We start from the raw sequence: 14,011 nt of genomic DNA, 5'->3' as shown, positions 1-14,011 counted from the left end.
ATTTTTGTATTTTTAGTAGAGGTGGGGTTTCACCATGTTGGCCAAGCTGGTCTTGAATTCCTGGGCTCAAGTGATCTGCCCCCCTTGGCCTCTCAAAGTGCTAGGATTACAAGTGTGAGCCACCATGCCCAGGCTTGAACTGTACTCTTAAAAACCATCAAGATGGCAAATTTTATGTTATATGTATTAGATCAAAATTAAAAATAATATTTTAAAAAATAGTTCCTACTCAAAGGCAGCTATAGTGCCGCAATAATTTAGGTAAAGTGTTTAGCACTGTGCTTGGCACCCATTAAGCAACCAATGCATGTCAGCTGTCCTTATTCAGAGTATTAGTATTCATACTGGTATTATTAACTCCAACCTCTTACTGTCCCTGTCCCTCAGCACCACAGAAAAACACCCCAGGCTTTCCTTCTTCAAGGCTCTCTCCTCCCGTCTCATGAGCAGGGCTTACAGTCACCGCCCAGCCTCAGCTGGTCAGAGGAGGAGACAGATTATGTACAGGTTCCTCGGAGTCCTGGGCAACTTCCCTCCTCCCACTTGCTTCAAAGCAGATTAGAGAGTTGCTTCCCCTCTCTTCAAAACTGGCCAGAACAAACGTAGGTCTCAGACCACTTCCTCAGCTCTATTACATCTGCCACCTAATGCCACTAGTAACAAAATGCTTCCCCAAAACATATTTCTACCATCTTCCCTGCACTGAAAAATAAGGCCCTCAAGTTGATCCGTGGCCAGGTGCAGCAGCTCATGCCTGTAATCCCAGCACTTTGGGAGGCCAAGGCAGGCAGATCACCTGAGGTCAGGAGTTTGAGACCAGCCTGGCCAACATGGTGAAACCCTGTCTCTGCTAAAAATACAAAAATTAGCCGGTCCTGGTGTCCCAGATACTCCAGAGGCTGAGGCAGGAGAATCGCTTGAACCCAGGAGGCAGAGGTTGCAGTGAGCCGAGATCGCGCCATTGCACTCCAGCCAGCCTGGGCAACAGAGCAAGACTCTGTCTAAAAGAGAAAGAAAGAAAAACAAAGTTGATCTGAAACTGAGCTGACTACGAAGAGTTACTCCTGATGGCTGTGAAACATCTGAGGTGACGTAATAGGTTGGTGTCTTCTGGGTCTCTGTCCTGCTTCGGTAGGCTTAAAAAGTGTGTGTGTGTGTGTGTGTGTGTGTGTGTGTGTGTGTGTGTGTGTGTGTGTGTGTAAAATCTAATCAGAATCAGGACTCACCTTTGAATGGGCACAATATTCCAGAATTCTTACAGCTTCAAGAATAGTGGTAGAGGCTCAGATGGGAAGACTTGCTGAATTTCTCTCAGGGAAAATTGCATAATTTTCACTTCCACAGATAGAAATAAAGTTCCACGCTATTCATTCTGCCTTTTGGACAAGTGATCATCCCCTTTTGTGAAAGAGAAAGATATAGGGAGCAAAGGAGAGCAGAAGGTTGCATTCCTACGACATTCACATGACCAAAAAGAAGGGAAAGGTAAGTAAAAATCAAAGAACAAAAAGAAAAGAGCCTCATACAAAAACAACAAATCCAGGCATCTGAGCCCATAGATCCTAATGGAAAGAGGTCTGAACTGGGAGAAGTAGGTTCTAGTCTCAATTTCCCACCAGCTAGATTAGTAAGTGTGGACAATTCTAACATCTCCCAATTTCCTCATCTTGCAATAGAGGGGGCTGCTTAAGTTTAGGGGAAGGAGAATGAACTGAGAGAGAAATCTGGGTTCTAATCCCACATAATGAGCCATCTGTCTTCAGGGCCTGGGTCTCTGCTGCCCATTATCTCACACTGTGAAATTAGATAGATGCGCTGAAAACTCTGCAGGACTCTTCCAACTCTGACAATTCATCAAATCTATACAGTGTCCTGCACACAAGGTATTCTAGATTGTGGATGCTGTGCAAATGCTGCACATCAACATTTTGCATACTCTTAAATCCCACCATAACTGTTTTCCAGCTAAAACTACCCACACAGACATCCCGACATCCCTTCCAGCTTGTTGCTTTAGCCTTACTAATCAGACAACAGCACTCCCAAATTGTCTTTCTACCCAACTCAAGTTAGGCCTCAGATGAGAGGAAATACCTACTTTTTAAAAAATATACAAATATAATTTTTCCTCAGGCCGATCTTGTCTTGAAATCCCACTGTAAGAAGTACTTCCCTGGGAAAGCAGCTATCCACACCCCCAAATTAAAGTGACCAGCACTCCCAGCAACGTGTCCCATCACCATGCAAGTCAGCCAGCCCACAGGCTGTAAGCCGCAGGTCTGTGAGCAGAAATGGCAGTAATGATGTACTCACGCGATGTCCAGCCCCCACAGGCAGCTGGCCCTCCACTAGCCCTCACTCCCTCTTGCAGGCCCTCAGTCCACTACGGGACACAGCAAGGCGGTGGTCTCGAAGCCTGAAGGGAACAGAACTGAGACATTCTCGCCTCAGCTTCCAGAACAAGGGGCAGAGGAATGAAGGGGGAAGGGTGGGGGCGGGGTGGGGGGACGACTTTGTTTCTGGAAACAAGAATTCAAATCCTGCTTCTCCTAAACCCTGAGTCACCTCCCTCTCTTCCAATAGATCAGTCGGGTGGGTAAACATTTCCAAATATGGAGAAGCAGCCTGGAGGATGTCAGAAAAATCACCCTTCTCTCTTCTCTGGCACTTGAAGAACATGCCCCACTTTAAGACAGAATTCCTTACTCGGAGTAAATTATTAACCGCTAAAGAAGTGGATTCTCAGCCCTTCCATACACTGTCCTATTCCAGGAAAAAACTTCCTCCACCCCACCAAACAAGGAAGTGACTGGTCTGAAAGGCTTTAAGCTCATCTTAAGAATGAGACCATCCAGAATGCAACTAAATTTATGAAATCAATCATTAATTTGGTGGAGGGGAGATATTTTGGGAGATGCACCTGAAAAGGTTGCAAGAATTTAGTCTAAGGTTCCTATGATGGCAGGTGAGTCTTAAAACAACTCCTCCTGGCCGGGCGCTGTGGCTCACGCCTGTAATCCCAGCACTTTGGGAGACCAAGGCGGGAGGATCACCTGAGGTCAGGAGTTCAAGACCAGCCTGGCCAACGTGGTGAAAGCCGGTCTCTACTAAAAATACAAAAATTAGCCAGGCGTGGTGGTGGGTGCCTGCAATCCCAGCTACTTGGGAGGCTGACACAGGAGTGTCACTTGAACCCAGGAGGCGGAGGTTGCAGTGAGCCATGACTGTGCCATTGCACTCCAACCTGGGCAATAAGAGTGAAACTCCATCTCAGCCTGGGCAATAAGAGTGAAACTTCTTCTCAAAAAAAAAAAGAAAAGAAAAAAAGCCTCAAGTCTCTCGCCCCCAAGCCCAGAGTCTCTTGGTCTGGGAGTCCTCCTGAGAATGTAGTTTGGCATGAGTCCTTCATGGGCACAGACACCGGGCTGGAAGACTCAGAATAAAACCAGACTCTCAAGAGAACATTGTTGTCAGGAAAAGTGGGGGTGAACTGCTCGGTTTAACTTGTAACATGGATTCCAACCCTAAGGTTCTGTGATGACTAAGTTGGAGCAGTGAAGCCAATCAGGAATGAATCTGATCTAAAATGATTCCAGACTGAATTAAGGGAGGAGAAAGAGAGATCAGACGCTAGGGGGAATGGAGTGTCAGGATATAGGAGGTGCTCCGAAATGGGAGGGGACTCCAAGTACCACATCTTGGCTTCCTGGTGGTTCTGTTTCTTAGTGATTTCGTTCTACTGTTGGTTGTAAAGGCTTTCTGGAGATCAGATGAGTCCTTTTTCAAAATCGTCACCCATTTCCTGGCTTTGGACTGCACCAAGAGATTGCTTGTTCTCACCTCCAGGAAGTCTTCAAGCTACAAACAGCTCTGATCAGGGCATGAAGGGACCCAAGCCCCAAACCCCAAGCCCAAATCAGTCAGCCATTAAGATTTTAGACGAGTCAGTGCTCCTTGTGTAGCTTACATATTTTTCATTTACAAATTAGGCAGATATCTAGAAATGGTCCGATCATGTGCTCTAAAAGCAGCTTCTACTTGGTCTATCCAAAGGGTCATTACACATTCATTTTGATTATTTGTTTTATACTTAACAAGCATGCCGTAAGCAAACATTTATTATTTATTGTACATTTAATAAAGGAACACAAATATAAGTTACTATTAAAATAGGTAAGGAAACAGAATCAGAGGGCCTTCCACTGCATGCCAGAACCAGAATTCAGGACAGGGATCTTGCCATTGCGACCCTCCTCAGGGGTAGGAGTGGGATGTCAAAATTAGGTCTGGAGAGTGAAAAGGGGTGGTCTTCATTCTGTCAGGAGCTCAGAGTCCCTTCCTGCATCACAACAGGAGCATTTCAGCAAAGAAAGGAGATTATTCCATGGAAAAGAGCTTCTGGGAATGGTCTTAAGCTTTAAAAACCAAAGACCAAGGGGAGAGCCACAGAGATCAATATGAAAACCAGAATGAAATACTTTAAATGTACCCTCAATCTTGCAAACATTTGGAGATCAGTTTCCACATCCACATAGACCCTTCAGTTCCTTCAATATATGTGTGCCTCTCATCCTCCTAGCTCTGTGATCTCAAAATGAGAAGTGGCCATAAAGGCCACTAAGCGCAATGCCTGCCCCATTGGTATTCCTGAGGTCTCCAGTGAAGCAAAGATCATTATCTCCTGCCAGTGCAAATTCCATCTTTCTGTCAGAAAGTTCTTCCTCACACAGAACTGAAAACTGGCTCCTCCCCAGCCTTCCATCCCTTGCTCCACGTTCTGCCTCTCAGGACCATATTTCAACCTATGTCTGTCTTATTGGTTTGGAATTTTTGTAGGTGAATATGTACACTCGTTCCCTCAGTATCCATGGGGAATTGGTTCCAGGACCCCTGAGATACCGAAATCCAGAGATGCTCAAGTCTTTTATATAAAATGATGTAGTATCTCCTGTATACTTTAAATCATCTCTAGATTACTTATAATACCTAACAATGCAAATGCTACATGAATAGTTGTTATATTGTATTGGTTTTTTTATTTGTATTTTTTTAATGTTGGATTCTATTTTTTTTTTTAAATATTTTCGAGCCTTAGTTGGTTGAATCCATGGATGCAGAAACCATGGATACAGAGGGCTGACTGTATATAGAAACAAAGCTATCCAAGACCTCAGCCCACAATCACTCTGGTTGTTCTCCTGACCACATCACACCGCTGACTTCTAATGCATTTTTTGCCAACTTGAAATCCATTCTTTTTGGATTTTTCCAGTGTGTTACTGCTAAGCAGTCCATTCACCATATACACTGCTGGCCTTGTGGACTCACAAGTCATACCCTACTAAACACCCATCAGATGGACTTGTCTACTTTATTGAGAAATGACAGAAGATAGACCTGCAAGTCCAGCTGTTCGTCTATCTCCACCCCACAGCCCAAGCCACATTCCCACCCTTTGTGGATGAAGCTCAGGGATGCAGATCCCATTCCAAGATCCCCACTCCTGTTCTCAGATCCTGCCAGACCTAAAACTGTCTCCAGGACACAAGGCTATTCCAAGCAACATTAAGAGAGAGCTCTGCAGGAAAAGAGGGTCTTGTCAACACAATTCTCAGAATAAGAAAGCAGCCAGCAGACAGGGCAGCAGAGTCAATTTGCTAATCACAGGGCTGGGAGCTTGTGATCCCTGACAGCACCATTCTAAACCTCTGTCTTTCTAAAAAGAGAGAAAAAATGTTATTTTCTTTCACAGTTCTGATGGCACTGTTTGCCTTCAAGGCCCATGTAGTAAGTACAATGATGCCTCCCATTATTAGTGTGTTTTACCTTTTATTAAATGATTTCCCAGTCTCATCCAATCCCTTCCAGCAGCTATCGCAGGAGGTAGTATTATACCCAATTTAGTGATAGGAAAACTGAGGTTCAGAGAGGTTAAGTATATTCCCAAAGTCACACCAGCAATAAGTAGCAAAAAAACCAAGGTCACACCAGTAATAAGTAGCAAAAGAAACTCCAGAATTGGGAGTTCCAATTCTGCTACATACTGTTTTAACTCTGGCTAACTTTATTCTGAACCTCAGTTTCTACACCTGAAAATTGGAGATTAAAATAGGCACTCTGCTTATATCTCAGAGCAGTTATAAGGATCATAGGAGATAATGAGAGCGAAAGCCCTATGGAAAAGGGTAAGGCATTATAAAAGTGTAAGGGATTATTGTGTGATTACTTACAAATGACTGTGCATTCCATTACAAATACAAAAAGCAGTGAGGTCATACGCAAGACAAAGAAACATTAAGGCTCTGGGAATTAAAGGAAAATGATTTGATGTTCTACGGGGTTATGTCTATATGCTGCTCACTCTTGCAGTTCAAAGCTCAGCAGCAGCTGTCAGATTTTCAAACTCCAAGTCACATATGTCTACAGGAAGGCTCAAGACAAAATCTCCCTTTTCGGCTAAAAGCAAATGCTGGGCCAAAAGGAGGTAATAGAGATGGACGTTTCAAAGACCCCCTGAGATTCTCAGTTCCGGAAACGTGGCCTGCGATGTTTTCCTTGGAGAAGCTGTTAGAAACACAGGCTCCAGTCTCTCTGAAATAAGCCCGTGGGGAAATAAACATACAGTAAGGAGCTATTTTCCAGAGAGCACTGAGGATGCTCCCAAGCATGAATTAATCAAGGGCACATGGTATTTCAAGCTGCAGATACCAAAAAGCTAGTAATCTCCAACCCACTAAACCTCCCAGACCGGCTCACAGAAGCTTACCCTGGAATTCTAGCATCCCTAGCAGTGGGCAGCAGGCTGAGCCAGCAGATGAGGCTCATTTACATACCAGGTCTTACTGAAGATCACCTGGGGGCCGCAGGGGACCCAAGGAGCTCTGAGAGCAAGCTGGTCTGGCTTCTTTCAGCCTTTCCCAACATGCCACTTGTCAGGATTCTCTTCAATTCCTGAAAAGAGCCAAGTCATCTCTGTCATTTGTAGAGGGGCCGGATCTTCGCCAGAAATCCATTCCCAAGGCTGACGAGCACAGAGCCCAGTGAGGACTGTTTTCTGGTTTGCATTTTATCATTTGCTTCCTGTGCTGATCATTTGAGAAAGGCACTAAAGTAATTTATTGTATAGATGTGTGAGCATCTACTATGTGTGTGTGCTTGAATCCCCAGGGATGTTACAGCAAAGAGCTGCGAGATACAAACAACTCCAAGGAGCTCACAAATCCAGTTCAAGACGGAGACTGACTGCAATTGAAGGACAAGATGTTGTAAACTCTATGAGTTCTGCAGAATCCCTCCCAATGGGTGGGTTAGACTTTTGGGCTAGGAATTAAAAAAGGTTGGGGCAGAGGGGCACAGATGAAGGAGCAAAGGGCATTCCAGGCAGAAGGAAATATTTAAGCCAGACACAGTGGCATATGCCTATGGTCCCAGCTACTCAGGAGGCCAAGGCAGTATTACTTGAGCCCAGGAGTTCAAGACCAGCCTGGGAAACACAGTGAGATTCCCATCTTTAAAAAAAAAAAAAAAAGAAAGAAAGAAAAAAAGAGGAAGAAGAAAAGATTTGAACCCCAGCAATGACTGAGAAGATATGGCAAAGACCAGCAAGTTAAAATCAAGCTTAGAAAATGTGGGCGGGGCATGGTGGCTCACACCTGTAATCCCAGCACTTTGAGAGGCTGAGACAGGGGGATCGCCTGAGGTCAGGACTTCAAGACCAGCGTGGCCAACATGGTGAAACCCCATCTCTATTAAAAATACAAAAACTAACCAGGCGTGTTGGTGAGTGCCTGTAATCCCAGCTACTCGGGAGGCTGAGACAGGAGAATGGCTTGAACCTGGCAGGAAGAGGTTGCAGTCAGCTAAGATTATGCCACTGCACTCGAGCCTGGGCAACAGGGCGAGACTCCACCTCAAGAGAAAAAAAGAAAAAGAAAAAATGTGTAGGTCACTAGTGAGAGAAGTGGATAGAAATAAACAGAAGTTAACTCAGAAAGGTAGATTGAAGCCAGTTTGTTGTAGGCTAAGGCAATTGAATTCTATTTCTAAAAGCAGAGTGAAAAATAAATAAATAAATAATAAAAGCAGAGTGTTCCTTTACTTTGAGATGCAAAGCTCTGATTACACCATTGATGAGGTTAAGAAAATAGGCTCTTTTTACTCCTCGCTGCCAAATAATAACAACAATAACAACTAAAATTTAATGAGTGTTTACTCTGTGCTAGGTATTATACTAAGCAGGTTACATACATTATCTCATTTAACCCCAGCAATGACCCTGTGAACTAGGCACTCTCACTCCCATATTACAAATGAGAAAACAAAAGCTTAAAGGAAAAGTCAGATGCTCAAATCTCAGAAATAGTAAGTGCAACAGGCCAAAACTAACTGTTTCACATTGCAAACTCAACCCCTTGCAATTCTAGACTGTACTCCCCAGTTTTGGTCTTCTTTCTCATCGCCCAGATTCTCCCCGTCTCATTTCTAAGAGATGAAATCCTCTCCACATAACTAGCATGCATAACAATCCTGTATAACCAAAATAACTATCTCTGAAATAGTTGACAAAAGTTTATACTTGTTTCTGTTTCTCCATTAGATCCCTGGGATCAGCAACCTTGCCTTTCTTGTGAGCCGGTGTACACAGCCAACACTCAAGAGTTATATATATTTAGTCAGACAATGTCTGTGAAGGTTGGACCAGGAAGTTAACACGATACTGGCTATAATTTCAAACCTTTTTAGCACAGATATTGTACCAATCTCAGCAAGGTTCCAACAGTCCAAAGGGGACACACAACCAGGTTGCAAAATACAGGTCAAAGACCTTGTGCTCGGGACGTCCTGAAGGTCCTGCAGCTACTCCGTGGTTGCAGGTTCTTGAACCTCCAGCAGGTGTGCCAAGAGCCAAGATCTTCACAGGGAGCTGGACAGATTAAACCTTTCCTTGAAAAAATGAAAAAGCCATGTCCCATTGAAATGGGGATTTGAATTAAAGAAGGTGTGTCTAACAATGTGGCCCAGGGGTAAGGGAGCTCTAGGCTGAGAGTCTCAGACCCATCACATCTTGTGACTCGTGCTAAACTACTTTGTGTCTCCTTGTGCTGAACCACTCTGCCGCTCAGTGTTAGCAAAAGGAAGGGTAGACACAGTGTTTTTTTAACTTTTATATGTAGCAGCAGAACTTTTCCTTTAAATGGATGCTTTGACGATGCTTAGCTTACAAAGTAGGGAAAAGCGGAGCTGGTCAAGCTGGCTCTAGTGGTCCCCTTCCTTCCTCCACTTTCCACCACTTTTCACCTCCCTCCGTGCTGTATCTCTCAAGATGACTCCTGGAGTCTCCCAGGCTCAGAAGAGCACAGCTTGAAAACCACCAGCCGGCCGGGCGCGGTGGCTCACGCTTGTAATCCCAGCACTTTGGGAGGCCGAGGCGGACGGATCACGAGGTCAGGAGATCGAGACCACGGTGAAACCCCGTCTCTACTAAAAATACAAAAAAAGTAGCCGGGCGTGGTGGCGGGCGCCTGTAGTCCCAGCTACTCGGAGAGGCTGAGGCAGGAGAATGGCGTGAACCCGGGAGGCGGAGCTTGCAGTGAGCCCAGATTGCGCCACTGCACTCCAGCCTGGGCGACAGAGCGAGACTCCGTCACAAAAAAAAAAAAAAAAACCACCAGCCTTCTGAGCTCTTCATAGTACCTTCCAGGTCTGATTCCAGTAAATTCCAAGATCTGACATACACCTCCTTAACAAGCAGCTCTGCATTTTCGCCAGTGGGACAGGCAATACATGGTGTAGATGGGATGCAGCAAAGAATAAAGAAGTCTCAAATTAGAAAACTTAGATCATACTCTACTTACAGCTGGGTGCAGTGGCTCAGGCCTGTAATCCCAGCACTTTGGGAGGCCAAGGCAGGCAGATCACTTGAGGTCAGGAGTTCAAGACCAGCCTGGCCAACATGGTGAAACCCCGTCTCTACTAAAATACAAAAATTAGCTGGGCATGGTGGTGTGCACCTGTAATTCCAGCTACTTGGGAGGCTGAAGCAGGAGGATCACTTGAACCTGGGGGGCGGAGGTTGCAGTGAGCCAAGATGGCACCATTGCACTCCAGCCTGGGTGACAGAGCAAGACTCTGCCAAAAAAAAAAAAAAAAAGATTATAATCTATTTAGGACTGTGTTCTCTCAAGCAAGTTATAAGCAAGTTATTTCATCTCTCTAAACCTCAGTTTTCTCATCCATAAAATGGAAAATAATATTGTTTATCTACCTACTAAGGCTTTTATGAGAATTAGCTAATAAACTAGTTGACAGAATTGTACAATCACTCCATCCATAAATGTTTCTAAATCCTCAAATGGAAAAGCAGGCAGTACTGAGCTCAGGGCAAAAAAGGTGCCCAGTAAGTAGCAGGAACTCGTTTCTTTCCTCCCTGGCACTTATCAACATATTCAGTTTGAACCAACGACATGACAGCAAGCAAGAGTTACTGGAAGAAACACATTTTATGTCCCAAATTCTCTATCGTTCATCTTTGAAAATCTTAACAGCTTATCTCTGAAATCTTTGAAACTCATGACCGTCTTACACTTCCAAGAGTGACACCCAAGACTGTGGAGGATAAAGAAATGTGAGTTTGCGAAAAACACTGCTCCAGGTCATTGGCACAGGAAGAAGTGTGAAGCTTGGCATCCTCACTCCTGACTTCCCCATCAACCAGCCAAGTGGCCAGAGAAATCCCATCTGCTCTCTGAGCCTCAATTTGCTTGTCTATAAAACAGGAACAAGAACAATCCTACCTTCCCCCTCACTATGATGTTGTACGAACAACGAAGCCAACAGGTGTAAAAATATTTCAGATAGCTCTACAACTATAAAAAAATTGCCATTGTTATTACAAACTCAAGTAAAAAGTTGAAGCACTGCAAAAAGTTACTTAGAATGTGCCCAAAACTTGAGAATCACCCCTACTCCAATTGCAAGATTCCTTGTTGCCCTCCTGAGTTACTGCCAAGATTCCCAGCACATCCTAAAGATGCATTTCATTGAGATTTTCCCAGTTGACTCCTCACCAGTGTTCTAAACAACACAAACGATAGCATCTACTCACCCTCAGGCCAGCCTCAAGGCCTCCGGATGAGCCTAATCTGTGTTATTAGCCACATCTCCCTTTATATTGCTACAAGAACCCCTGGCCCCAGGCAAGAGTGCACCCTCAATTCCACAGCACTCAAAACTTTGCTCATGCTTTCCCCATCTTGTGCTATGCCTCCAAATCTGAGTGCAAAATCTCTTTACTGCACAGTGGGGAAGTGAGCCCCTTGGGAGTGTTTTGTGACTGGGGTGTGGTCAGTAGTGTCTTCACTGGCCCACCCCTTCTCTAAAGATGGCCCCACCAATTCCCAGTGCATAAACATCCACATCAAGATAAAAAGGAAGATGTCTGTAGTTCTTTGTAGTCAACAAAACTTTTCACACATCTCCTCTTTTTAAATGCTTAATATCAGATGTGTCCATGATGCCTATTTTACAAATTTTATAGTAAGTGGCTGAGCCAGTAACCATGTGCAAGCCTTTGGCACTAAAGCCTGCGCACACCGCTCTCTCTTCCCCCAAAGTGGGTGTAATTTAAACCCTGCTATAAAGCCAGGCATGGTGGCTCATGCCTGTAACCCCAGCACTTTGGGCGGCCAAGGCAGAAGGATTGCTTGAGCCTAGGAGTTCGAGACCAGCCTGGGCAACATAGCGAGATCTTGTCTCTATGAAAAAGATAAAATATATATATACATATTTGATATGTATATATATTTAAATATATGTAAATTTAAAATACATTTTTTAATATTTTTATTATAATGAAATTATATTATACATAATATATTTTACTATACTATATTAATATAAAATATATTGTATTATGATATATTGTATTATAATTTATAATATAATTATATATAATATGTTATATATAATTATAATTATATATTATATATAACATATATAATATATATTATATAATATATATTATATATAACATATATAATTATATATTATATGTATATATAATTATAAATTAAATTAATTATAATACAATTATATATAATTATATTTTATTTTTTAATAAAAAATTTTTTTTATAATTTAATTACATAATTATAAAAAATTTTTTTATAATAAAATATATTCTTTTTGCCAGCAAATATATAAAAAATAAACCCTGCAATAAAAGGTACAGGAGGGCTGGCTCCACAGCCAGCTCACCACATGACACTGGACAAATCACTCTCCCTCTGTGAATCACAGTTTCTTCATCCCTAAAATGAGGGTTCTAGAGTCACCTCATACATCCACATACCCTTTTCCCTCCCAAGGAAAGACTTCAGAAATGAAACCTTCATGAGCAGCGAACAAGGAAACATCTCACATATGTTTAGTCAGTTCCATCCCTGAGCTTCCCCTCCCAACCTCGAAAGCCCATCCCAAAAGATGGAAAACAGACCAATCTGAATAGACCAACCTGAATATCAGAAAGCCACCGCGACCCTGCAGGACAGCACAGGGAACGCACGCAGCTGCCATCCCCAGGCAGACAAGCAAGCCACTCCCCAGGATCAGCTGCAGTCATGGTCACAGCGCATGAACCTTGTCAGCAAATTGCTGGTTTGAATGGCAATTTTTAAAAAGGTCAAGACGCAAGAGCATTGATGCAGACGACAGAGTCTGCTCACTAAATGCCTCATGGCTTATGGGCCTCACACAGGAGTCCATGGAAGAATCTCTCTTTTTCATATCTCTCTTCAGTGTCAGCAAGTACTACTGCTGCCTGACCACAATGTGGAGACAGTATCTGTGTGGCAGGCCACTGTGCCCTTTCCACGTATTCTCTAAAAGTCCAAATGCTGGCTGCCAGGGCCCTCCCAGAACCACAGGATCCTAAATCTGGCAAAACTCAGGTACCCACTAGTCTAACTCCTGTAAACTACAGTTTGAGGCATTCATTCATTCAAAAAGCATTACTGATGTTTACATGGTGCATGGTGCCAAGACGAGGCTACATTTCTGCTCTCAAGGACATGCTCCAATATCTTAAATGGCTTCCCAATGGCAACAGGGGAAGTCCAAGTGCTTTATCTAATAGCTCCAGTTTCTCCATAACTGGGACCGAACCTTCTATTGCCACCATAAACTTTCTCCCATTGCCACTCAACATACATTCTTTGCTTTATTCAAACTAAACTCTTGGCTCATCTTGTCCCCTCTACTTGACCTGCTATCATTCCACCCCCAACACCAAATATCCACATCCTACACATCATCAAGCACATTGGTAGTCTTCAACAGCAATGAGATGACCCTTTGGAGAAAGACAGTTATTTATCTGTGGTGTCTTCATGTATTAAAGGACATCTAACTTCCCTGGCCCCAACCACTAAATGCCAATGGCATCCTGACCTCCAGTCATTGAGACAACAGAAAATACCCCATTATGCTTTTATTTTATCTTATTGAGATGGAATCTCACTCTGTCGCCCAGGCTGGAGTGCAGTGGTGTGATCTCACCTCACTGCAACTTCCACTTCTTGGGTTCAGGCCACTCTCCTGCCTCAGCCTCCTGAATAGCTGGGATTACAGGCATGCGCCACCACTCCCGGCTAATTTTTGTATTTTTAGTAGAGATGGGGTTTTGCCATGTTGGCCAGGCTGGTCTCGAACTCCTGACCTCAAGTGATCCGCCCGCCTTAGCCACCCAAAGTGCTGGGATTACAGGCATGAGCCACCACGCCCGGCATCCGTCACATTTTTAAATGCCCCATAATGAGATGGTACTACCCCCAAAAGAGAATCACTGGATCGCAGACTATGTAAAACTCCCTGCTTCTCAGCGCAGTCAGAATAATCTCTCTTCCCTGGATTTGCCGAGCCTGCTATTTAGGGCATTGATAAACATCTTCCTTGCCCTTTCTAACTGTGCGCCTGATTTATTCTCCTTCCCAGTATTGGCTCCCAGTGGAAGAAT

The 14,011-nt window shown here is 43.8% G+C and overlaps 1 protein-coding gene across 2 annotated transcripts in view; it reads right to left on the bottom strand.

Annotated features, from left to right (window-relative positions):
• LPP (LIM domain containing preferred translocation partner in lipoma) overlaps positions 1-14,011 on the bottom strand; it is a 722,568-nt gene that overhangs the window by 661,445 nt on the left and 47,112 nt on the right. The gene's annotated exons all lie outside the window — the stretch shown is intronic.

This window comes from Hylobates moloch, unplaced genomic scaffold (assembly GCF_009828535.3).
Source record: "Hylobates moloch isolate HMO894 unplaced genomic scaffold, HMol_V3 SCAFFOLD_13, whole genome shotgun sequence".
Lineage (NCBI taxonomy): Eukaryota > Metazoa > Chordata > Mammalia > Primates > Hylobatidae > Hylobates > Hylobates moloch.
Note: the sequence above shows the minus strand (reverse complement) of the source record. Positions and strands in the feature narration are given on the sequence as shown.